General features: G+C 36.7%; 1 long non-coding RNA gene across 1 annotated transcript; it reads left to right on the plus strand.

Moving 5' to 3' along the window:
• Nucleotides 1-6,047: 6,047 nt before the first annotated feature.
• On the plus strand, nt 6,048-21,497 carry LOC143694247 (uncharacterized). Its single transcript, XR_013182591.1, has 3 exons — nt 6,048-6,220; nt 8,742-8,805; nt 21,398-21,497. It is a non-coding gene; the product is annotated as an uncharacterized LOC143694247 (long non-coding RNA).
• The last annotated feature ends 5,152 nt before the right edge of the window (nt 21,498-26,649 follow it).

Below are 26,649 nucleotides of genomic sequence, written 5' to 3' on the forward strand. Positions count from 1 at the left end.
AAGTTTATCTTTTTTATTTCAAAATTTAATGCCCAGGAAAGTAACCTGTCAAATCAAGAAGGGAATAAAAATTACTTTCAGTATTTTGACAGTTTCATCCTAAGTGGCATAAAGACAAATAAATATGCACTTAAAAGCAGATTTCTGGTTTTACTGGAGTAGCAGAGAGAAGACTCCATAGTATGCATTTGCAGATTCTAGACACTATATTAAGTTTTTACCTCAGTGGATTACAATCTAAATAAAAAAGTTAATGCATTTGGAAATTTCAATTTAAATTTAAAAAAAAGGTTTTGTTTAGTTTAATTTTGTATCAAAGAATGTATTTCTCTTTCTTTTTACAACGGTTCAACAAGTGCAATCCAAATTTTTATGTCTTAGTTATTCATACTCAGGCAAAATGAATTAATCTCAGTTCTTTGTTGGTTTAAAGATTTATTTTCAGAGGAGTAGCAGAATTATTGCGGACCTTTCTCTTGTAGTAGCAGTCACATTAAACTACCAGTGCCCCAGTGAATGCCAGGATTTTCCTGTCATATTATATTCAGAAGCTCTACAGAATATAAACAATTCAAACTGCTTGACAAAAAAATATTGAGGAGAAATGTTAAGGAAAAAGACTGCTATCTTAATTGCCTACCCTCAAATATTAAGCTTCCTTTGTCTGAGTTATACTGAGGGTATTTAGAATAAGTCAGGTCTAATTATGTTCCATTTTCTTAACAGCAATTTTATCCTGACAGCATTTACATGCAAGGGGATCAGAAGGACAAATGGTTTCACTTATTTATACAACTTGATGGAACATTCCACATCTCACATCATGTTTCATAGCATTTCTTAAGCAATGGGAAGATAAAACCTTGAAATATGTTTTTCATGATTTCACCAGTCAAAGTTTTCACAAACTTGAGGCTTTGCAGATTAAAATGCAAGTACATCTGCACAACAAATGGAGCAGCTGTGATCAGATGAAGATGTTTAAGTACTTTATAAATATATCCATATATACAATACTTTATACTTTGGTATAATGTACTAAAAGCTTTTGATTTAATCACAGATATTCCATGAAAGATAGCATGTTCCTCTTTGGAAATGTATAGATATAGTACTCCATCCATACAACATTTATATACACAAACACGTATATAATTTGTTACTTAGACGAGGTAGAACACTGATTTACATCACTAATAGCATATAGGTGAAACTGAACTGATGCCAGGGCAAATTGGTGAAAACGTATATTCTATTCACAATGCTTTGGAAACTTTTTTATTTTATGTTCAGTGTTTCTGTCCATGGCAGTAATATTATCTCTGATATTTCAGCATAGAAAATGATCCTACCATGCCCTGCCTGGCTAAACTTTATAAGGTAGAAACTCATGTAAATGTTTCAACAGCAGTCCAGGAGGGAAAAAAAAATTCAAAATGTCATTGTTCTGCAGCATTTATCATTTTCAAGCTCCTCTCTTAGGAACACAGATAGACTAAGCTCCATCAGGAAAATTTTTGATATAGGTTTTGAGAAACTCAGCAAAAGTGGGATTCATCTCATCTCATCTCATCTCATCTCGATTTAGCTATGAAAAGACAGGTTTAATTAAGTCATATATGTAATGGAGTCAGTGAAGAACAAATGACTCCCAGTCAGTGTGCCTTTATTAAGGATAATGAATTGCTCTCTCATGAAAAGTACTATGGCAAAGTCTGTACAGGCTTAAAATCAAGATCAAATGAAAGTTCATGGTCCCTGAAAATGGCAAACATAAATTATTTCACAGCTTGAAGATTCTCATCTACCAGGAGATCCCCTTTGGATTTATTATTGTGAGATGCTGGAAACAACATTATTTTCAAGATTTTCAAAAATCGTAGTATATTTTAAGAATGTGAGTAATTTTTTATTTTCTTCTCTAATGACCTGGTTTACCATTAACATTATAATGGCTCATCTACATAATCTTTTGCAAGCAGATATAAGTTCATTTCATGTTTGATTGAAGACAGATAGACATACACCTGTAATAAGTCTCTTAACATAGACATACACCAGTAGTTAATTGCTTAAAGCAACACTACAGCTTAAAAATATTCAGAGTTCCTGAACACCAGGATGAATATAGAAGACCAGCATTTCCTTTATAGTCATCTACACTCAGTTAAGCTTTGGTACTTTATATCTCAAGCACAGAAGAAGAGAGCTGTTTGCTTTTCTTCATTTTAAACATCACAAAATATTTTTGCTGTGGTGTAAGAAAATCTTATATTTTCAGCCTGTTCCTTTCAAATGATGTTCTTTCAATTTCTAGCTATAGATGTATAATCTGCCTAATTAAAATAGCTCAAAACACATTAAATAAACAGAGAAATTATAATGAAATACTTGCCTGAAGTCATGCCTTCCTGTCTGGTTGTCAAACAATTCAGTACTGATAAACATTCCTATCTGTTCAGGTACTGTATTAACAAAATACAGAGAATTTCTCTGCATCATTCATGGAGTTTCCAGGTGGTGTAAGTAGACTTGTTTAACTAGAATTGCATATAAATCTTTACAAATTAAAACCAGTGCTTTTCAAAAGAATCCATATACACTTAGCACAGCATCCCAAAATGTCACACATCTCTGGTAATAACTCTCCATAGGCCCAACATTGGGTTCCAATAGTTTTCAGTTTAATGGCACAATTTTTCCTCACTTGGAATTTCTGAATTTTGTCATTTCCACAGATGATAAATCACTTAAAACTCAGTAAATTATTTATTATTATGAAAAGTCTCTTAGAATTTAGCAAACAGTTTCTGTCTCAGTTTTCCAGTCTTCATACCTAGACAATCACCATGATTATCATTCCACTTATTTATTTCATTGCATCATAAGGCAGTATAAAACTTTTTTAAATTACCTTAGATGCTGTGTAGCATATGAAAAAGTGATGCATACTCTAGGTACAAAAGGCACAGTTACAGAATTTCATTCCATTTTATCTTTTAAGTGGTTAACAAGGTTTCATTTGATATTAATAAAGTATCACCTTCCTAATGTAGACTTTTCAGAAAAGAGTATAAATCCATAGAAATACTCCAGAAAATAATGTGCACTTGCTATGTAAAAATGAAGGCCATGAGTGAGTGACTCTTCTAATAAAAATGGAGATTTGTTCCAGCTTTTAAGTAGATGCACATGGTAGATAAATGCTTTTCTCTTTGGCCATTATCCAGGGAATATAATACACAGTGTTGATATGATAAAATACACAGTGGGTTTATCATTAGCTGCCAGAATAAAATGCTCAAAGACTTCCTACGAGCTTCACTGTAGATGCTCTGTTGCCAACATTTAAAGGGGCCTCCAGACTAAGTGATTCACTATGAGGTCCAAAGCACCTTTATTGCCACCCTGGTCATATTACTATCCTCTCAATTCTCTAAAATCTCACTGAATTTGACAATTGGTTTACAAATACAGAATTTCTCCACATAATTTCATCCAGAATCAAAACTAAACTCCTTGAACTTGGTTTTAAAATGAACATATCATACTTGGGCCTGAACATGTCAACAGAACTTGTTCCTGTAGGAGAAATATCTTGATGTGTGTATATATATATGTATAATTAACTGAATAGGGAATATGCTTCTGTCTTTTTTCTGTCAAATGGCACATTGATATAGCAAAATCATACAAATAACTGGCTATAAGCAGTGTACATTTAAGAGCTGGAAGTCTGAGTGTTGTCCTCATTTTCAGAAATATGTATTCAATCATGTTTAATAATTCTTATAGCCGTCTATGAGAGACCAAACTTACTTATTCAATATGACAATTAAAATGTGGAATTCTTTCAGACCCGTTTTAGAAATTAATCTATAAGCACTTCTGAATAAATGTTTACAGGAATCAAAAATAGTCTGGCATGTGAAATGCAAGCGCTGAAAAGCTTTGGAAAGCCTATCCCACAAAATGTTACCCATTCTCCAAATAATAGAGATAAAAGAATAGCAGGAGTATGTGCCTGAGGTTGCCCTACAGTTAAATCATAGTATGAGACATTGTTCCCAGTGAAATCCACATCTCACTTTTTAAAAATACTGTTAAAAAAAACCCAAAAACATAAAAATACAGAGGAAATTGTATTATTTTGCTTCAGAGGATGGGTCAGGCCTTATATAAAAGTTCAGAATAAGTGGTCATAATAATCCCCTTCTGACTTTAAAGTACATTTATTTACAGTTGCAAAGGGGACTTTTTAATATATAAAAAATGTGTGTAGAAAAATAATTCAGAAATAAACCTTAGGTCCTGATATTTAGTAGCACATAAGAACTCCACTCACGGTTTATTTAATGAATATATCTCACTTGTACTCAAGTTTTATCAGTTGTCAGTGTATCTTTCTAATTGTCCTTTTTTCCTGTTCCTGTTTCATCTCTAATTTATGCTGAGAGTAGCCCTTTTGTCCTCATTCAAATGAAAATTATACTCATACCAAAAGTCTTGAAAGAAAGCCTATATTTATGAACTACCTTACTCAATTTCAAGATGAAAGATTTTTACATTATCTTTAGATAAACATTCCAGTACAGTTTCTGAGTTGGAACAAGTCTGTATAGCTCCATTAATTTCAGCAAAGTAATGTCTCTTTAAGTCTATCAAGGATCTGGACTGCAGGCTTCTGTAAATTTGAATGATATTCATCCTTGAGTCTTTGAACTTTATCTCAGACTACATAATTGTATAAACTTTACAAGTAACTCTTCTAAAAAAGAAGAATATTTTACTGAGGTTTACACAAATGATGACATATCTTCAAGAACATGTAATTTAAAATAAATGATATAAAATGTTTTAAATTATAGCAATGCTTTGTACAATGTTAAAATCCACAGTGCTCAGTTCTTGCTCTGAACAAACTTCAAACAGACTTGTGGCTTTTAGAAAATAAATTAAGGGTGGAAACTACCTAATTAACAGAGGATTACAATATGCAAGACTGGGAAGTTTTGAGTCTAAAGACATGGGGCGTAACTTCCAGTGTTATAAAAATGCATCATAAGGTTGTCATTGTCATCACAAAGCATTGTCACAGCCATCACCAGCATTTGCTCAAATAATGCCTTCTGCATAAGATCATATATTATTTTGACAAATAAGGGAATAATATATCTTTTTAATCACAGATGTGAACCTGCACATCTCTGGAAGTCCTGTGATTTTGCAGTACAAAGAGTAGGAGGTTTTTTCCCCCCTAAGCTCCCTATGGTTGTAAGCATATTATCATACATCCTATCCCTTACTACTGAAGTGCCTCACAAATATTTTTTTCGTTGTCAGTTTGTCATTTCCTTCCTTGATCCAGCGTAAAAGTACCAAAATGCTCATAAAACCCCAAACACCAGCCTCCAACAAATCCCTGCCTACCAAACACTGAATGGTTTTAAATGTTAAGGAAAAAAAATTGTTTGTAAGTTTTAAACAGAACATTTGGTTAGCAATTTTAGGTCTGCCAATTAGAAACATTATAATTTTATTTTTTTATTCAGGAGAGGGAAAATTGAAAGCAGTTATGTCACGTTTTTTCCAATCCAAGGTGCTTGATGTCTGCAGGGGGTGCATGATTAGCAGAAGCTTAAAGCTGCGTTCTGCCCTCGATCCGCATGAGGAGCCAGCACTCACATCAAGAGCATGCACAGACCTCAGGCAGTTTATGGCCTGTAGTTAGGAATGACATGCTAAACCTTTCCTGAATGTAATGTCAAACACACTGCAGTGCTATTGATTAACCTAATTTTTCTGTGCTTTTCCCTCTTGCTGTGGTGATAAACTGCACTATTACAAGCTGACACAAAGCCTGAAACTGCATTTAGAGTAATAAATGACTTTTCATGTCACAAAAGGGGCAAACCAAAGCATTTAGCCTGAATTAGTGACGAGTACAGGAAATAGAGTACAGGAAATAGTCAGGTAATGCCTTTCTCCTAAACTGCTGCTCCTCTCTTGAAGAATGATCCCTTTTCCCCCTATTTTTCCAGGTATTTTTACTTGTCTTTCAGGAACAGAAATTCTACCTGAATGACCAAAACAGGTCACAGTGTTTTAACAGTGGTTCACATGGTTCAGGATCAATTTCCAGATCGTGACTGCTGTCAGCTGCTGCCAAGAAATTTCCAACACAAGTTATTCCCCTCTGCTTCTTTCCCTCTGTCATCAGGTAAGATTAAAAAAATAAATAATGCTTCAATGCATGCTTAACATAATAAATGCAAACACTTTGTAAAATACAATCAGCATGTGAAGAGAAATTCAAGAGTTCCAGAGGGAAATGTTACTAGTCTCTCTCAGGACAAGGTTATCCTGCTCTGAGAACTGCAACCTATAAAAGACTTCTTTCTCCTTGCATTTTCTTCCCTTATTTCAATGACAAAGCACATTTTCAGGTTACTAATCCACAAGAGTTAATGGGAATTCTCAGAAATGATAGATTGTGTGACCTGGAGTATGATGAGGTGAATACTACTCACTGATTTATTATATACTTTGGATGCTGGTACACTACTCAGTTGAAGAGACACTTGAGAAAAACAGGACCACAAAGGCAGTGAAGTCATTCATAAATAATTGATTACTTAGACAATGCCTAGATTGGACATTGTAAAAAGAATTAAAAATTAATTCAGATTTCTAAGCATAATATTTTATAAATTTAAAAATTATTATATTTTTCAATTAATTTGTGAAGTCAAATTCAGAGGATTTTTAACAGGGACTAAAATTAGGAACAGGGGCTGAAATAATGAAAATAAGTACTGAAAATAATTACTGAAACTCTATTCTGTAAGTTCAAAGTGGCATCTCTGCTGGCATGCCTCCTTACTTCCCCAAGAGTCAAAATTTTATAATTGCTGTGCCTAAGACAGCCTCCAGCTATCATTTCCTTCCTAGTAGCTGGAACAGAGCTGTGTCTTGGGTCCAGTATGAGAATAATGTTGATAACACACTGCTGGTTTAGTTGTTGCTGTGCAATGCTTACCCTAAGACAAGGACTTATCAGTCACCCATGCTCTGCCAGCAAGAACAAGAAGTTCAAGAATTTATTTCAGGTATTAAACTGTTCTTATCTGCATCCATGTGGTTTATCTGTATCCAATTCCCCTCCCCAGTGGGGGCAGCAGGGCAGGGCATCAGGGTGAGTGGTATTTAGCTGCCAGCTGGAGTTAAACCACAAATCCTATTTGGCACCCAGGGTGGGATTCTTCAAGGGTGATTGGGTTCTACTGATCCCTCCTTGGCTCTCGAGTCACCAAATGAGTGTATGGAAGGGAGTCAGGGAGTCTCAGGTGGTGCTCCTTGTGGGAGACATCCACACTTTTTGTTCTTCAGCCCCCAGCAACCCCACCACAGAAGGGCCCTCTGAGACAAGAGCAAGCTGCTCCATTCCCTCCATCCCCAAGGCAGCTGTACTGAAAGCCTACCAGCCTTAAGTTCGAAGGTTTTTTCCTCATGTTCCGAGTTACAACAGTGAAATTAATCTAATCTATTAAAAAAGGAAAGAATTGTTCTTATGAGGGCTATGATTAGAATTTTTCCACTTTTAAAATGTATTAGAAATAGAAACTTTCTGGATAATGCTGGCAATTTAAAATATGAGGTAGAGTTTTGAATACTCCTGTCACTGGGGGTTTGGTCAATTTCTTCAAAGAAGAGAGAACAAATTTAAAATTCAACCCTCTTATAATGGTCATGTGTCTTAAATTTCATATGTTTACAAGACTAGAAATAGGAAATTCAACATTTCCATTCCTTAGCTATTGCATTTTTATTGCAGATCTACATTATTATTAATAATTTAAAAATTAACATAATCTATAAATTTTGATAGTTCTTCTTTTCCAGTAAAACACCAAAGTGTCCTCTGAACTGAAGAAAAACAAAATGTAGGAGTCATTAAGTAAAATGTGCTACTGTCAGTACAATAGCAAGAGGAAAAAACATGCAGTAAGAGTAATAGGAGTAACTGAGGATGGGGAAATTGGTTTAAATAGGTTAAAAAATGATTTGCAATTACCCTGAAAATCACAGTGAACAAAATCTGAACCTTTTTGCATTTAAAGGTTTCTGTACTAACTTCATTCCTTTCAGCCACTCTTTTCAATTTTCACCTGTGATGAATTCTTTATTCTGGAGAGAATGTGAAATTAAACTACAAAAGACTGCATTCTTATACAGCACTTGGAATTCAATGGCATAAAAAGTATTTCAACAAGGCACTCACTCTCATTATTCCTTCCTTAGGAAAGAGAGACTTTCAGCTCTAGAAAAGAGACATATTTCCTAAGGATTCCATCTGACCATTATTTGGTAAAGGGACATACAAGATAAAAAAATGTTTTGCAGTTTTCAGTGCCCATGGAAACAGTCTTTTGCCAACCCTGAGTTTTACCTATAACAGATTAGAAATCCTGTGGAAGAAAATGTTGAAAATGCATTTTTAAAGATCATCTCACCAAATAAATTGCTTAGGAAATTCTCTTAATTTATTGTGAGTTCAGAGAATCAGAAAAGAAGCTGTTTTAATTTTCTCTCAAATAAATTAACATTTTCAAGTGCTCCTTGCAGATGCACTTATGTCAGCTAATAACAGATAACCTTTCTGTATACAACATGATAAAATAAAGTAAATTTACATGCATAAGTTTATCTCAGTAGGGATTTATGTGTTTTGTTTCCTTCAGATTTTTCTGTCACAGCATTAAAGTTACCATAATTCTGTTTGGAGTAGAAGACATGAAATTACTGGTAAGGAATTTTCCTCTTCTTTTCATTCTTATAACTAAAATTCAGAGTAAAGAACACAGTTTCATATAACTTGCCAGATGACAAAAATTTCATTACCCCTTTCAGTAGTTTAAAAACCTTCATTTACTTGAAATGAAAATATAGCAGAGGGGACAAATTATTTTGAAAATATGTAAAAATAGCAGATATGTTCATGGCTATTAAGATGTATGTAAGACAAACCTTGTCACACAACATCTTTTATTAGAAAAAAATTACCAAGATGATTTTGTGTGTGCTTTCAATATCATGAAGTAACATTTGCTGTCTTTTTAAGGCAGATAACCTGCTGTGAATACTTTATCTTTCTGCTATAAGAATAAAAAACCTTACCACATACACACACACTGTCTGATATAATGAGAAAAAAGGACCAGAATGCCTTGTAAAATTATGTGGTGCAGGTGTGCAGTATAGTTGGCAACTTTAAACCTAAAAACAGCTTCTAACTTCAGCAGCATTAAATTACCTTTCAAAGTGTGACACTTTGCAAACTAAAAAGCTTAACTCTTAATAACATAGCATGTTGGTTGCTTTATACTTAACTAGTATTTCCAGTCCATGACAGAGCATACTTTTTGTGTGCTCTTGAAACACTCTGTCTTTGCAGTTGCATAGTATTAACATATCTATGGCATAACATCATCATCAGTCCTACATTACAGAACAATTTGCTTTCAGGTATTAAGAACCTGGACACAGTAAAAGCTTTAAATTAGCAGGCTGACCTGATCGTTCAGATTTGAATTTGATGTTTTTCTTTACATGTACTGTGACAGTTTAGGACCTTTGTCATTTAAATGAATTTCTGTAGTTTTCAATGATTTATAGATCTTTCAAAACTGTTTCCCTTTTTTCCCTGGAAGCAACATTTGCCATTAGAATCCATGTATGCCTTTAACTATGGACCCTGCAAATAACTGTTCATATGAGTCTGTGTCAATACCAGCTGTGTAATTCTGCCCCAGCTACTCCTCTCCTCCATCCACCTTGACAGACTTGTTTATAGGTGTCAGACAAAGATACAGAAATTGACAGCTTTTGGAAAAAGAGAATGCAAATAAGTTTTTACCAGGGAAACAAGTGTTGAGCAACAATGATGGAAACTTGGAAGACCAAAATCAGCTTATTTCCATATAAATATTTATCAAAAGCATTTCTTAATTTTTATGTGTGAAGGTTTAGCAGTATTAATAAAACCAATTCCAGGTCCTTTATCCTTACATGTATGAACTTCATATTTTTCAGATAATTTCATTATGAAGGTATTTCTAACCTGCTCAAACCTGTGACCAAAAACAAACACACAAAACCCTCATTATACTTAATAACCAGGAATGAACACTGACTATACAAGAATCCACCTTTGTCTACCTTTTTCTGCTTTAAATGACTTTTTTTTTCTAAGTTTGTTCCTCCGTAGCATACTCAAGTTAGATCCCTAAAAGTACAGTAATTTCTGCCTCTGTGAAAATATCTCCTGACTGTCAAGAAGTTTTCATTAGTTAACAGGTTTTAAATAGATCTTCTTAAAAGTTGAAATCCTGCAGAACACTTAAAACTCCAGTAACCCAGGCAATGCAGCTGCAATCTTGGAATTCTTTCTTGGAAGGAAGACCATCAGTATCATCATTAACCCTTTCTTAGGAAGAACAATAAAATCATCAAAAATCAGTTAAATATCACAAACAGCACCCATCTCCTAATTTGACATACAAACAGTAAAAAAAATAGTCCATCTGTTCTACAGATGTCAATGTGTTATCATGGAAGTTTGAGAGGCTGATCATTCAGAGCAGTTTTATTTCTGAAACTAAGTGTTGTTGGAGTCTGTTTATCACAATTAGCACATGTATATGGAATTTCCTCAACATCCTTTTTGCAGATGTATTTTTCAATACCATAAAACCCAGGAGAATAGGTCCTTAGCACTTTTTCATGAGCAGAAGTCCCTTGTTTCTTCCATAAAAAATTAAATTATTTTATACTTTACTGAAATTTCACAAAAATTATGTTGGGAAGAGGAAGAATGCAGCTTCTGCAACTCAGTCAGTTATCTGCAGTTATCAGCCACCTATCTATTAAGTGGTTATGACATCATATACTCATTTTTTTAACTAAAAAATGTCTATATTGTCAGCAGGCCAGAGTTAAACAATTGTACTGCCATTGATTTGGGAAGTGGGAAGACAGGGAAAGACACAACTTAAGAAACTTACTGTTGGAAAAATAATCTGAGCAATAAAACGGAGATGCCTGAGATTTATTTCAAGTATGCACATCAAAAGTTCTCCTATGCAACAAATTCAATTTTCCCATGTTAAGAAAAAACAGGAAATTCTACCATGCACAGCACCTAGACAACAAAAATGCTCTTCATGGATGAAGACCAGAAGATAGTGCCCAGATCCCTTGCTGTAAATTACTGATGTTCCTGCTGGGTTTGGAACATAGAGGATTTACCTGCTGATATGGTCAAGGAGCCTCTTAACCTCTGTGACACTCAGAAAATTGTATGGTGAATGCAATGTGCTCCTTCTGCCTCTTAATGCTGCTTTTAAGATTGCAAAGGCTGCAGCTGGAAACCCTGTTTTTTTCATATTGATTTAAACACTCTCCATTGGTGTTTATGGCTGCCTGCTGGTTTACAGCCATGTTACACTGAAACTATTAGAGCAAGAGAAATAAAAACCTCTTTTTTGTGTCACAGATCCATTTGCAGTACCCAGCTTTTTTTGTTATTGAGAAATATTCTTTACTTATTATTTTACTCACTCATGTCTCAGCTCATTTTTAAGAAATATTTTTTTGGGGAGTGATATATTTGGGAAAGCAGCTCTTTTCAGATGATTGAATTACAATTGGCTTTTAAAATGTAGGTTCCAACCTGTCTGCATTCCTTTAGCATTGAAAAAGAAGCTGAGGTTTTCTATAGTCTTCCTTACATTGTTTCTGGGGGTCACTCAAAATAGGAACCAGGAAAGCAAGAAACCAAACCTTCCAGAGATAAAAGACCTGAAAGAGGTAGGTCCTTGGAAAAAGTGAAAACCTAAGGATTTTCCCCATTTCAGTGTTACTTCTGAAATATAAGTTGCTTATGTCCATGTAAATACCACATGACCACAGGTGAGGAGCTCAAATATCTTTTCCTACCTCTGGACTGGAAAAACAATCTCACTTCCATGCCATGTAAGGCCAATAGTGGGATCACTAGGCAGGAATTTTGTTCTATTTCTCCTTTTAGTTTGCTAAATGGAACTTTGGAATTAAATTAATTTGATAATTAATTTTCTAATTAATATTAGAATGCTTTCAGACATACCAATGGAAAATAGTTGTGTGTCCATGAAAATGTTATTATGTGCTCATCTAAGACACTTTTTTAAAGTGTGTATGTGTGCCTACAGTTTATTTTGAAAAGCACCCCTTTATGTAATTCACTGATCCACATCCAATGATCACTGTACATAAAACAACTTTTTCAGCCTCTTTGGTCAGAAATTGTAAGAAGTTTCAGAAGAAAAATATTATCTTGGGGCTTCATAGTCTTCTAGTAGTCAAGTCTTGTCACCTGAAGGCACTCTGTGCTGCAAGTAACACGAACATTGCTGTCCTTACAGAGGTGATTTGAAATTATTCCATGCTTTCCCTAAAAATATAAATTCTATCGATTGTTGTTGTGAAATACACCTAATAAATAATTTTAAATTTAATAAAATTCCCCAGTTTTCTGAAAACTCTCAAAACTCTTGGGATTTGTTTTAGGCATAAACAGTGTAATGCAGTCTAGATATTCATCCAAGAACTAGAATAGGATGTTTTATGCTCCTTCTAGATAAAATTGAAAACAAGAAAATCACAAAAAACAAACCCCAAAAACTTTTCTCAAGGACATCTGCAATTAAAATATTGTTGATTCAAAAAATTTGCTGAATCAGATTGGAAGTGGTGCATGAAATCTGAACTTTTTCAGCTCTACTCATTATTAATGTAAAATGGAAAATTCAGTCAGGTGGTGGTGACAAAATATTATAGCTATGGATGAAAGGTAAGCTACTTATCACCAATGGGCTAATTTGTTGTTTTTAGACTCCTGGGCATGCGCTGATGAGAAGATGCTTTGCCCTGAAGCATGAATAAAATGGTGTTTCCAGAAATTGAAATCAATGCATTCAGATTTCTGAGGCATGATTCCATCTTAACCATTGACTCAGATGAGGTGAAGTTTCTTCTCAGCTTTCCCCCTAATGGTACCGGATGACAGACACCCACCACAATCTGATGCAGACAATGTGTACAGTGATAACAGGCTGGGCAATCCGTGCAATTTCCAACGTGACAATTCTAAATTAGGAGAAAATGTTTCATCTTGTTGGTAGGACAGGTTGACCAAAGTGGGAGCGAATTCCTTGCCCCTAGAGATACTTAAAACTAGATATCCTGAATAATGTCACCTGCTTGGTAATGGTCTAAGGCAATCCAACTAGATTACCTTTAGACGTCCTTTTTCCAAATTAAACTCTTATGCAATTTTACAACTATTACAGTCTACTCCTCAAAATGATGGCATTGAAACAGGTACACATAAACTTTCTAGTATTTACATCTCTTTCTGGCATTATCTCCATCCTCTTTCTGCTCTTTAGGTCCTAAAATGGGGGTACCAGGCTTTGAGAAGAATCAGCAGGGGGTTAAGGTAGTACATCAAGTTCTTCTGTGGGAGAAACATTGAAGCTGATGATTCCTTCTCACTCTGGGTCTGCCTAGGGAACTTTGGTATATTCCTCAACACTGTGCTTGTCTGCTCTTTTCTCAGTGGTTAGCACTTAGGTGTATTCAAATTTATTTTGTAATGTAAGATTCACATATGTGTAATACTTGTTCTTTGTTCTATTTTATCCCTGAAAAAAGTTCCATTTGGCTCTCAACATGGAATTTCATTAATGACCATGAAATGACCACTTGTGATCTCACTTAATAGACCTGGCACCTCTAGTATTGTTCCTTCCTTGCACTTTCCAGGCCTCTGCAATTATCCTATACTTGAACTTACAGGAGTCTCTGTTACAATCCTCTGTTTTTCCTCAACAGCCTTCAAGCTGTGGTTTCCTGATAGCATAACTAATGTTTTAGTAGCACACCTCATCACATATACATTTCTGTTCCAGGGTCACTGAATCATTCCCTTTGCAGAAAGAATGAACCCTTCAAAGACATGTGTATCCACAGACATGGGTAGATACAATGTTCCAGTAACTTCTTGCAATAAATATTTACTAGTTAAAAACGTATGTGTATTATCAAAATTATTTACACAATTAATAAAGTCATGGTAAATCACAGCAACTTTTTTACCCAAGGAATGAACAAAGATTCAGTTTCTCTCTCTGAAGGAAATGCAGCTTTCTCCACTCTTACATGTGCTATGCACCTGGACTCCCACAAAATGACAACACACAGCATTAGCTCGACCATCTATATTTTATGTTCTAGCAGCCTTTTCCTATCATACCCCTTCTCAGGTTGCTACCTCTTTAGTATCCATTCTGCTGCTCCTAAATCACAAATTTATGAAGTTCTTATAATTATAGAAGTTTTGCATATTTACAGAAGGATTCTATCTGTGAATGCTTCTTTAAATTTTTAATGAATTTTCATTAAAAAATGAAATTAATGTGCTGACTCCTTTTAGGGTTCATTGTGTCCAGATTGTTGTCAGGAAGGCTTACTTCTAAATCCAAGAATCTTAAGCAGAAAACTACAGAGATATCTAGTTATTCCCAATATTTACTTAACCATAATTGTGGCTGAGAAGAACATCAAACACCGTCTAGAATTTCAGATCTCATGAAATTCAAGAAAATCGGGCATGTTGAAACTGTTCAAGAGATTTATATCCAAAATTCGCCTTGGAATAATTTTAGGATAAAAAAGCTAGATGGTATTTGTAGCAACCCAAAAACATGCAAACTTTGTGAAATTATTTACCTTCGGTTAGTTGCTCAGCTATAAATTCTCTATACTTTTTCAAAATTAGATACATCTATGGCTTTATGGGAAACCATGTAGAAGGCAGAGCTAGACAAACCTCAGCCTGCCATGGCCAGTTCAGCATGTGTGTGCTAAGGATTCCTACTCCTCTACCTGGATATTTGGCAGTCTAATATGTTGGAGTGAATAAGAGAAAGTCTAGAAGATATTAGCACAAGAAGAATGAAAGACTTTAAGCCATGTTTGGAACAAACCACCAGCAGTACTGAGAGTGAGTGATACTGCATTTGAGAGGCAGCCTGTGACATGACATGATATGATTACAGATGGCTATTTATAGATTGATTAGGCAGGAACATATAACTAGATATGAATTAATGCAATGGGCTGGGCTATATGCACCATATCATCAGAACAGGACAACAATGGCACTTTTCACAGAGTGGAAAAAAGATTTAATGGATTCAGGACTCCTGAATCTTCATGGTACTACTTGTAAGTGTTTATGCTCCCGATTTTTACTTTAGGGTCTAACTGAATTATTTAGAGTAATTCTTATGATAGAGACATATGTAAGATTTGATTTTTTATTCAAAGCATAAGCCTCTGTTATTGAAAAATGTGAATCCTATTTAGCATTTGAGATAGATAGCATAATCCACAGTACATCTTTTATTTCTTCTGAGTAGAGTCCGTGACTATAACATTCCTTGACTTTCAGACTCATTTTCTGACAGTATGTATTATAAGTTATTCTTAGACCTTCTCTCTAATTCAAACACTTCAAAAAGTTATGAATATTTGGGGTTTTTTAACTCTAATATCATGTTTCATAGATGTCCAGGGTCAACAAAGAAAAAGAAAAATGGAAGTATACCATAGAGTGCAACTAGCTGTATTTTAGCCAGAGGATCCAAACCCTGCATCATCTGCCCTATCTCTCCCTTTGTACTTTCAGAAATCTAAGAGAACTTACAGAATTCTGGTATTCTTTTCATAGATAATATAGTTTACTGAAGGAAATAGTTTTAATGACCCTCAAAAATACTGATCTCTGCTTTACAATATTATGAAAGTTTAACATAAAACAACTGGAGAGCTTTTCTGGTGAATCCAGCTTCTGATTACTGATCTTGTAGAGATCCCACTTAGGTTAGAATAACTTACATGTCATATTTATGCCAGAGATGATAATCTTGACATTGAGAAAATTACTTACATTATATGACTTGAAAAAATAAAGACACAGATGTATGCACTCATCGGATCAATGACCCCAATAACTTCCTGAAACTCAATGCAATAAGTTTAATAAAATGTGCAAATCAAAAGGTGCATCTCAGACATTCCCCTAACAAAATGAGATAAACTTACAGAATCTCTGGGGACAGAGAGAAAATATTTTATTACTTTGGTAATATTATTAATTTAATTATTTAACATAAAGAAAAGAAAACTATGTGCTTAACTATATACATATCCTAGAAGCTTTAGATGCTTATCTGTTCAAATAAGCAGCCAAAGTTCCTTGATGTAAACACTCTCCGAAGGTTTCTGAATCAGCTGTTAGCTCAGCCTAACTTGTAGCAGAAAGCAAAAATACTTCACAGAATCATGGAATCAGTACATTTGCAAAAGATTTGTAAGATCATCAGGTCCAACCTTTGGACTGCCAAATCCACCAATAAACCATGTCCCTAAGCACCACATCTATGACCCTTTTAAATGCCTCCAGGGATCAGGACTCAACCACCTCCCTGGACAACGCGTTCCATTGCCTTAGAAACTATTGTAGTAAAGAAATTTTTTTCTAATATCCAAACTGAACTTTCCCTTGGGTAATCTGATACTGTTTTCCCTTACTCTATCACTGTTGTCTGGAAGAAGAGACTGAACTCCACCTGTCTACAACCTCCTTTCAGGTAAATGTAGAGAGTGATAAGGTCCCACCAAGCATCATTTTCTCCTCAGGCCTCATAAGTGTGCTCCAGCCCCTTCACCAGCTTCATTGCCCTCCTCTGGACTCACTCCAGCTCCACCTGAATGTTCTTCCTGAACTGAAGGGCCTAGAAGTGTTTGGTGTGTGATCTCACCAGTGCCAAGTACAGCGGGACAGTCACTGCCCTGATCCTGGTGGCCACACTATTGCTGGTACAAGCCAGAATGCCATTGGCTTTCTTGGCCACCTGGGCACACTCTGGCTCAGGTTCAGCTGCTGTTGTTCAGCTCAGAGAAGGGCAGACTCCAGAAAGACCTTCAGGCAGCCTTCTAGTACTTAAAGAGTGTGTACAAGAGAGACGGAGAGGGACTTTTTCCAAGGGCAGGACAAGACTTCAAACTGAAAGACAGTACATTTAGATTAGATGTTAGGAGGAAATTCTTTACTGTGAGAGTGGTTAGACACTGGAACAGGTTGCCCAGAGAAGCTGTAGATGCCCCATCTCTGGAAGTGTTCAAGGCCAGATTATATAAGGATTTGAGCAACCTGGTCTAGTGGAAGGTGTTCCTGACATTGACAAAGGTATTGGAACTGGATGATCTTGAAGATCCCTTCCAACTGAAGAACAGAATCATTCTATGATTCTATTCACACATAGATATAAAATATAAACCTCAAAGTATCTGTGGCTTGAAAAGTTGTACTGAAAGTTCTGGGACATGCTGTGATTCTATATAGAGCCTAGAAACCTTCAGTAAAACAGGTTGAAGATTCACCTTCTTTGAACATAAAAGAGACATTATCACAAGGCACACTAAAACACTTTATCTCTCCAAGAAAAACACAGAGAAAGACAGATACTTAATGCAGAGGTTACCAAGATTAAATGCCAATTAGAGGCTCCTACTAGCTGCTAACCTAAATGTACCTAAGAGAGATTCATGGCTTGAATCCTTGTAAATGTGTAAATCTTATCTGGCAGATAGCTCCAGCTTTGTTAAGGATTGAAAATGCTCTATAATACGCAGGAGATAAGTAACCAATTATTTAATTCAAAAACAAAAAGGAAGAATACAAAGAGGGGAAGGAAGGAAGGAAGGAAGGAAGGAAGGAAGGAAGGAAGGAAGGAAGGAAGGAAGGAAGGAAGGAAGGAAGGAAGGAAGGAAGGAAGGAAGGAAGGAAGGAAGGAAGGAAGGAAGGAAGGAAGGAAGGAAGGAAGGAAGGAAGGAAGGAAGGAAGGAAGGAAGGAAGGAAGGAAGGAAGGAAGGAAGGAAGGAAGGAAGGAAGGAAGGAAGGAAGGAAGGAAGGAAGGAAGGAAGGAAGGAAGGAAGGAAGGAAGGAAGGAAGGAAGGAAGGAAGGAAGGAAGGAAGGAAGGAAGGAAGGAAGGAAGGAAGGAAGGAAGGAAGGAAGGAAGGAAGGAAGGAAGGAAGGAAGGAAGGAAGGAAGGAAGGAAGGAAGGAAGGAAGGAAGGAAGGAAGGATCTGTCTTACTCCTAAATTAAAGCCTTCCTCATGAGGGTAAGAGGCCTTTGCAAAGAGTGTTAGCAAAGACACTGATTCTTGCCTTGGCCATATGCTTCACATCCTGTCCTAACTCCTTGAAAAGGATCCTATTGTCATGGAAGCCTGCAACACCACACAGGTTACCCTTGGCAGGAGTGCTGGTTTGCACACAGAGGAGAAGCAAGGGGTAAGGGTCTGACAACCTGGCAAACCTGGGCAGTCACTGCAACATGGAACTTCCTGGACCCCTGCGAACAACAGACCTCACAAGACACCAGGTCAGGACAGCAAAATCTTGCCACAGTTCTCTGCAGAAATGAGACTCCTAAACCTACCATTCAACTTTTCTACCTTGCATAGATATTAGGATCATCAGCTGGCCCTGACAGGTCTTGTTTGTGTACCACAGTGCTGACACTAAGCCTATTTCACAGCAGTGGGTTTGAAGGTGGATTAGGAACATTCTTTCTACTGCTAGAATTCATCAATCAGCTCCCAGCTTTCCCCACTGCAGCAGCCACCCTCCACCACTCATACAACTGGGGCTCCCAGTGTCCATCTTCCCTTGCTTTGTGTGGCTCATATTTTCCTGCAGATTTTCCTCAGAGCCCTTCTCAATGTCAGCTCCGCTCTCCGGGCTCGCACACCCTCCATGGCCCTGTGTGGCTCAGGGCCGTGGCCGCAGCGCCTCCTACGGGAGCCACGCTGAGGGCCCCTGGCAGGTGCCAGCGGCCGTGCGAGCCCCAGGGCTCCAGCCCGCGCTGTCCTGCGCGGCCGCCTACAGAGCAGCTGTCCGTGCCCAGCAGCACCACCTGGGGACAGTCCCGCGGGGTCCGGGACCCTGTCTGTCTGTCTGTCTGTGTCTGCCCGGCAGGACAGCTGTCAGTATGGCAGGGCACACCGAGAGTTGCAGGTGCCTCTGCTCACTCCGGAGCTACCTCAGAGACAATGGCAGCCATTGCCCTCCAGACCTCCTGATGAGAGGTGCCCCGAGGAGAGAAGGAAATCTGCAAGCTGTTTTTGTTGGCCAGGAAAGGGCCCAGACATCACCCATCACCATGGCTACTCAGCATTACACATTCACCCTCTGTCGATTTCCTCTAATGCAGCTGGCATTGGATGGAGGCTCATGAACTGTGGCCCAGCCAGGCCTGTTCACACGGTGCAAGGTAACCTACTGATGGCTGAGAGAGAACTGCTCCTGGGCAATGACAATATTCTGAGTTAGCTCCAAATAACGTGAACAGTACTGAACTTGCCTATATGAGCTGCATGAAGAATTTCAAAAATCCTTTTTCATTTTATCTGCATAATTCACTGCAGAGCAAATATGCGATTCCCTGCAAGAGGCGACAGTTTGTGCCAGCCACTAAACGGAAGGAAAACATATTTTGTGTAAGTGAACGTTTTCACTCTGAGGTTTAAAGCTTTTTCTATTGCTAGGGAAACCATCACACTTTGCCTCATATTGTTAAAGCAATTAACTTAGCCAAATCTTGATCCTGGTGCAAATCACACAGTGCTAGGAAAGGAGGAAAGCTAATAACAAAAATGAGGAAGCTAATGATAAAAACACTGTAAAAAGAAGCAAATTAATAAGTAAGACAAGAAGACTGTGTTGAAAAAAAAGACAAAATACAAAAAAACTAATTTCAAATTGCTCATATTTTTCTAGGATTTGCCTGTTTCATAACTCTACATACTTTATTCATCCAAATAGAGTCTAAATTCTCAACAGATGTAGTTTAGCACAGCTTCAAATATTGCAATGAGGATTATGATTCTAAGAATTATCGGGTACCTGAACCACCTAGACATTTCTTTTGAATCACTGTAGCACCAGAGCTACATTTAGAGGTTACATCTGGTCTGGGATGGAGTTCTGCAGATGGGACTTTGGTTAATACATGTGGTGCATTGGCATTTACATACAGAGATCTAGACCAGAGGTACCAGAGTAGCTCTTTTCACCCTCAGGAGTTAATAAATAGTCAGGAAATGTAACCAACTTAAATAGTATTTCTAATGAAGTTTCTGCTTTCCTTTTAACATTAGAAGTGAAAAGTCAGGTAAATAGATTATTAGATAACAAAAATTCTATGTACCAACTTCCCTGAAGCCAAATTAGATCGATTTTCCTTATATGAAACTTTGAATCTATCTGATTGCAAAACTTCTGCCTTGGTAAGGAAACACTTATGGCAGTCAGATATTATATTCCTCTTGCCAGAGTTCTCATGTTCGCTGGTCAAAAATTTGCATGAACTACACGGTAAGGCAGAATCAAGGAATCATAATGCCTTTTTTCTTAATTTTCACTGAAGTTTTCTAAGTAAATTTGCAATAGAAATCACCTCTTTGCTGTTTTCACCTGGAAAACCAATGTGATACATTCATATACAGATCCTGCACTGCCTTTAATATTCCTCTAAGAAACTCTGTGTATATATTAAATCAGGAAGTGTGAGCAAAATCTGAATTTTTTCTCAATTTTGTTTTTCTAATTTTGTTTTCTTTTGATATTCTTTTTCACTCTACATCAGTTCAGCCACTGGAAACCCTCTGTCATATCAGCTTGGCACCTGAATAGAATTAGAAAGTAGAAAATTCATGGGACGACAAAAAATAACTATTAAATTATCAGCTGCTTCATTAGCTAGCTGTTATCAGTGTAAGCTCTGGTGCACAGGAAACCTCCTGCTGCTTTTTGGGCCTGCTGCTGATAGCACTAACTGACTTTGTCCCCTTCATATGCCTCCCTAGAAACTTCCAACCTACAAGTGCTGCTACTGTCTGCTCACCTCTGCAAGTGTATTTATAAGTACCAAAGAGACACTTCCTTTTCTCATCATCCATGAAGAAGATGACCTTCACAGTTTTCTAGTAGTGAACAAAAGGCTGTGTGGCATCCATAGAAAAAAAGGAAAGTGGATTAACTGGAAAGCTTCTGAAAGGTCTCTTACCTTGATTATCCAGGTTACAGCAAAGCAACTTTTTTGGTGTTTATATTAGGCCTAAGAATAAAGTGAGACAACAGCTACAAACCCTTTTCTTGTTCATCTGTGATTAGATCATCCAATAGTATGATCAATGATTATTTGCATTTCACTTAACTTGCAGTATGGGACCCGAGCCCGCTTGTTCTAAAAACAGCATAAGCCGTCTTTCTAAAGAATATCATCTGTCTAAAGTGCTAAGAGCATGAAGCATGCAGAAAGAAAACAGGCATAAAGGTATGTGAAATATCTTTTCTATGACTGCAAAGGCATTTTAGTAGTTCAAATGTGGGTCTGTAGCAGTTTTAAAAATAGGATGAGGAAGTAGGAGAGGGTCAGAAATCCATCTCTGAGTGGGAGAAAGTGTGGGAAGCAGAATAAGAACTCCAACCAGCCTTTTTCTCCCCCTTCCCCTCCAGGGCAACCTCATGAAAAATGCAGCATTTATTATGAACTACCGAAAAGGAATGGGTGGACAGGAGGTGAATAGGGCCAAAGTTTGCCTGCAGTTCACAGTCCACATACTGTGGCTGTCAGCTAAGTTTTCCTCCATCTGACTACCCCTCTCTGTATATAATAATAATCCAATTGAATTTATATGGAATAAATTCCTGTGGATTCACTTGAAGATCAGATTTGCTGACCAGAGAGCAGTACCCTCTTTGAGGATGTTGCTGATGATTTGAGATGTTGGAACAGCAGTGTAAATGCACCTGGACTGTAGAAGGTTTAGGGATCACTGCCTATGGAGGGGACAATGAGGTCACAGTGTCTATCAGCAGCTACAGATGGAATGTAAGGATCTCAGGGTGTAAGGATTTGAGGCACAATGAAAGAGAATGGAACAATAGTGTTACACTCAAGATAGCTGGAATCTGGATTGCAGGGACTTGGCAATGAAAGTGAGTTGTGAGGTGTTTGTGTTTGCAGAGGAGGGAGATATGAGAAAGGAGCATTACTCTCTAGGGAGACAAATTAATACAGTTGTCAAATATCTTTACAGAGTATCTTTTAGAACTTGGATCTTTCATTTTCCCTCATTGTGATCAAAATTGAAAACACCCACAGTGTCTAGTTTACTATAAACTTAAGGGACTAATAAATCAAGCCAGACTGACCAAGGGACTCTGTAATTAACTATCTCCTGGGACAATTCTAGGAGATTAGAATGACTGTGGTATGTTATCACATGTGTGTTTGCATTACCTGAATGTATGGATACTCTGAAGGTATGAATACTCTTTACACACTCAATACAAAGCAGCACCCAGAAGTAAATCTTCCATATTGTATATGATTGAATGAAGACCTAAGCAAGACCACATACAAAACCAGGTCAGCCCCTGTGGAATATTTAGCTAAATGTTAACATACAGGATATCAAGATATTTTTTGTGAAAATCCTACACTTTACTAACAATCAGAAATGCTGCTTGGCTTGATTTGTGAGATTTTTCACTTTACCCTAGCATGACACTTAGGATAATTGCAATAAGAACTAACTGATTAATCCATTGCCATATTCAGAGAGACACCAGACAAGCAGCAGCAGGCATTCTCTTTGCATGCATTTATACAGCCTTATAAACTCATTGATGATTGATTTGTATGTCTCATTGGCATATGGATCAATGATTATCAACTCAAAACAAGTATTACTAATGCCCAGCTTCTGTTATGACATATTGTGATAAAGAGAGAGGCATATAACCCACATTTTGTGCTACTTTGACTTTGCACCATCTCTGCACGCCTTATGTATGTGTTAAGCCAACAGAAATATTTTTGTCTGAAGACTATGAAGCTGTCAAGTACACAATATATAAATACTGGTGTTTGGTTCTTGATTTTAAATGATCAGTTGCAAAAAACTAGAGCTCATGTTAGCAATGAAGAGGTCTGTTTTTCCCTAATAAGATTTAAAAATTCTGTACAAGTTTGGATGTCCTTTGAGCACAACACAGTGTAGCTATATTTATTTTCTTTTGTTGTACCCTCAAGTGTAATCATACAATGAAATGCTTGTTCTTCTTTTACATTATATCTATTTGCTATGAATTTGTGTGCTTAAAAGTTCCATGTCATAAGAGAGTTATATTCTCTTAGTTTTTTAACATTAAATACTAATTTTAAGGGTGAAATTGCAAATGTTCCCTGATGAATAGAGCATTAATGAAATATGCAGGATACCATGTACAAATGACTGTGACTGCAGTGCTATGTGCACACAGACAGCTTGGCCTAGATTCATTCTACTAAACTGCTTTAATGTACATGACTAAATTAAGAGCATGATTGCTGTAGGCTGTCTGTGTTGCTAATGGAGAGAAATGAGCTGTTTCAGATGTTTCTTTAAAGCGTATGAAATCTGAATCATGCTCTGAATGTGCCTCTTCCCACTGAACAGAACCTCAGGCAACCAGATGTCCAATTTAGTACTAAGTATCTAATGCTAAGATGTTATTCAATTTATGGTGGGAAGACCTTGGACCAAGGTTGCTACATATTATTTATATAGCACATAGAATCAGTCTTCTGATAGAACGAGAGTCACACCTCTGGAACTTGACAGCAAGAGTCTGAGACAAGTGGAAGGGAAAATAAGGCAGGTGGGAATGAATAGCCATACATAGTTAAAAAATATATGACTTATGTCCCCTGGAGGAAAAATGAAACTGCATTATGTCATATCTTTTATGTGTTAGGAAAAAAGCAGAGATACGACAAGTGAGATGATTTGGAATTTCAAAAGTGTACATACCTTTGTGCATCCTTCTCTGAGGATAAGTAGATTTTTCTGGACAGCTTCACTGTGGTGCACATTCTACTATATCAGAGTAATTCCCTCAACAATCCTGCTTTTATGTTATTGTAAGTATCCTAAACCATGCATTTGAATAATATAGGAATTTGAAGAATTAGTTTTGTATCTATGGCACAAAGTACTTATTCTTCACCACTTGGTGGGTGCTCTTAACCTGGTTTCCCATCTTCAGTGATCCTATTCAGCACATAGCTGGAAATAAGGAAATTTAAATCAAATTGTCAGGGATGATGTTATAGTGAAAGAAAATAAAGTATGACCCATTTCTAGAAAGAGCTTAGAAAGTTGCTTCACATGATGATAAACTTGGACCCAGATCAAACTCCCATTTCACAGAATTATTGTAATATATATATATATATATTACAAGAAAGTGCTATTGAGGTAATTCTTTAAAGACTTGGACAATTTTAGATTCATATATGTGATTACATTGTTAGTTATACAAAGGGATTTCTGCATCATTCCATATTATGTTACAAGGCCTCCAGATCATTGGGATTTTTTATTGTTGTAGGATATAATATATGTTTGGAATTTTTTTCCAAGAGATTCTTTACTTACTTCATTTGAATGTCATTTGTATTTTTATGAATCTTGAGCTCACCTCCAGATATTACTTAACCAGCTCTATTGGCAATTATGTGAGGAAGAGGAATGCTAGTATTCAGTTGCTGTTAACTTTTCCTGATTTCCTGGATGCTTAATCTACAGTGGGTCCTGTTTCTCTGGGAAAAGTGCCCAAATGGTAAAATTAAGTTATATATATGTGGGAGAAGAATGGGAGTAGCCCATACACATACATTTGCACATAAATATAGATATTCTTTGGCAGACCAGACGCACAGAGAGATTTTTTCCACATCAACCCTCTTTATGCAGTTTTACATTTCCTTAATTTACACAAATTTCATTAATACATATACATTTATCAGTAAAAGCTCCACCTTTAAACAGCCTGCTATGTATGAATTTTTCATCTGCTCCAAAGGCTTCCTTGCAATTAAAACTTTTTAAAAATATCTTTCCTCTCCCTAAATTTTGAGGAAGATCCTGTGGCATGCTTCCAATATCCTTGATTTAACACCTGTCTGAAGGTTTTATGTCACAACATGATCCAGATAGGAATAAACTCTTCATATCAGTCAAGAATATCTTGTGGAGTGGCCAGAAGGTGGCAACAATATAGTTCTTTTAGGAAGATGACAGGTAAAGATGACTAAACAGTTGTACACCTTCTGGTTCTGTGTATAAACTCTTAGATCAGTAATCCAAGTTTGTGATTTATTGTTCCAGGAAATATTCCTGATTGTGAATTCAATCAGTAAATTAAATATCTATACTGAATGATACCATATGTATAGAACTCCACTTTTGCAGTATTTGTCAATATCCCAAGAGACTTCTGAGAAATATTGAGTTATATATTAAAAATAAAAAAAAAAAAAGAAAAAAGAGAACGGAGTGCAAGAAACATTGTCCTGCAGAGTTCCTGCCATGATTTGCAACCATCTGAATCTCATTGGGAATTTATTCACTACTCTTTTACATGTGACCAGACCAGTACATGGTTCACATTGCTGCCTTGTCCTGCTTTTTGGGGTTTTTCCCCCTTACCAAAGATAGGCAAAATGGGTTTGGAAACAGAAAAACAATAGCTCTTGCTTCTTGAAAACTGAGAAGTGTCTTAGAGATGACTGGAAAGGTTCCAAAGCTTACAGCTTATGGCACTGGTCTTTATTGCCCCAGGCTATCATATCTATCCATGCTACCATGGAATCCAGGTTGAATCTTAATTAAGATACCTGATAATAGAAATCTTAAATCTTAATTCTAATAAGTACTTAAGCTGCTCACACATCAAAACCAAAAGAATCTTCTGAATACATCTGTCACTGCAGGCCCCCAGCTGAGTAATAATTGGCATTGACTCCATGATTCTCAGAAGGCTGAATCAATCACTTTGTTATCCTATACTTATTAAGAAACCCATTGCCCTTACAGACAGTCACGACACAGGTGAACCCAATTGGTTCTTCAGTCTAACCATCATCAACATTGGCCAATTAAGAAATCACCCTTTGGTACACAGATCCCCATAATGCATTCCACATGTTCACCACAACAGGTGAAGCAAGTGAAGATAAGAATTGTTTATCGTTCTTTTCTCTGATCTTCTCACAGCCTTCCCCAGGACAATGCCTGGGAAAGTTGTGCATTGCTCTCTGTGGCCAGAGAGCTGCTGCTACTGACATCATTTTGGCAAATGCAAAAAATGTACATAAGTCTTATGAACTCCTAACAATGACCATGGGGTTTTTTGGTTTTGTTTTTCTTTTTCTCCCTAAAATACTTAGGACACTTCAACAAGCACAGATTAGTTTCTCAATTATGGTTCAAATACTAGTTCAGCATGCTTTGGGTAAATCCTGAAGTTCTGAATCGATAGACCTTCAAGTTTTCAGTGCCAGTCACAGAAAAAAACATTAATGACAACAAAATTGATTAAAAAAACCCCACATTCTTAAATTAAATGTGTACTTTGGGCATTA

This window comes from Agelaius phoeniceus, chromosome 6 (genome assembly GCF_051311805.1).
Source record: "Agelaius phoeniceus isolate bAgePho1 chromosome 6, bAgePho1.hap1, whole genome shotgun sequence".
NCBI classification, from domain to species: Eukaryota; Metazoa; Chordata; class Aves; order Passeriformes; family Icteridae; genus Agelaius; species Agelaius phoeniceus.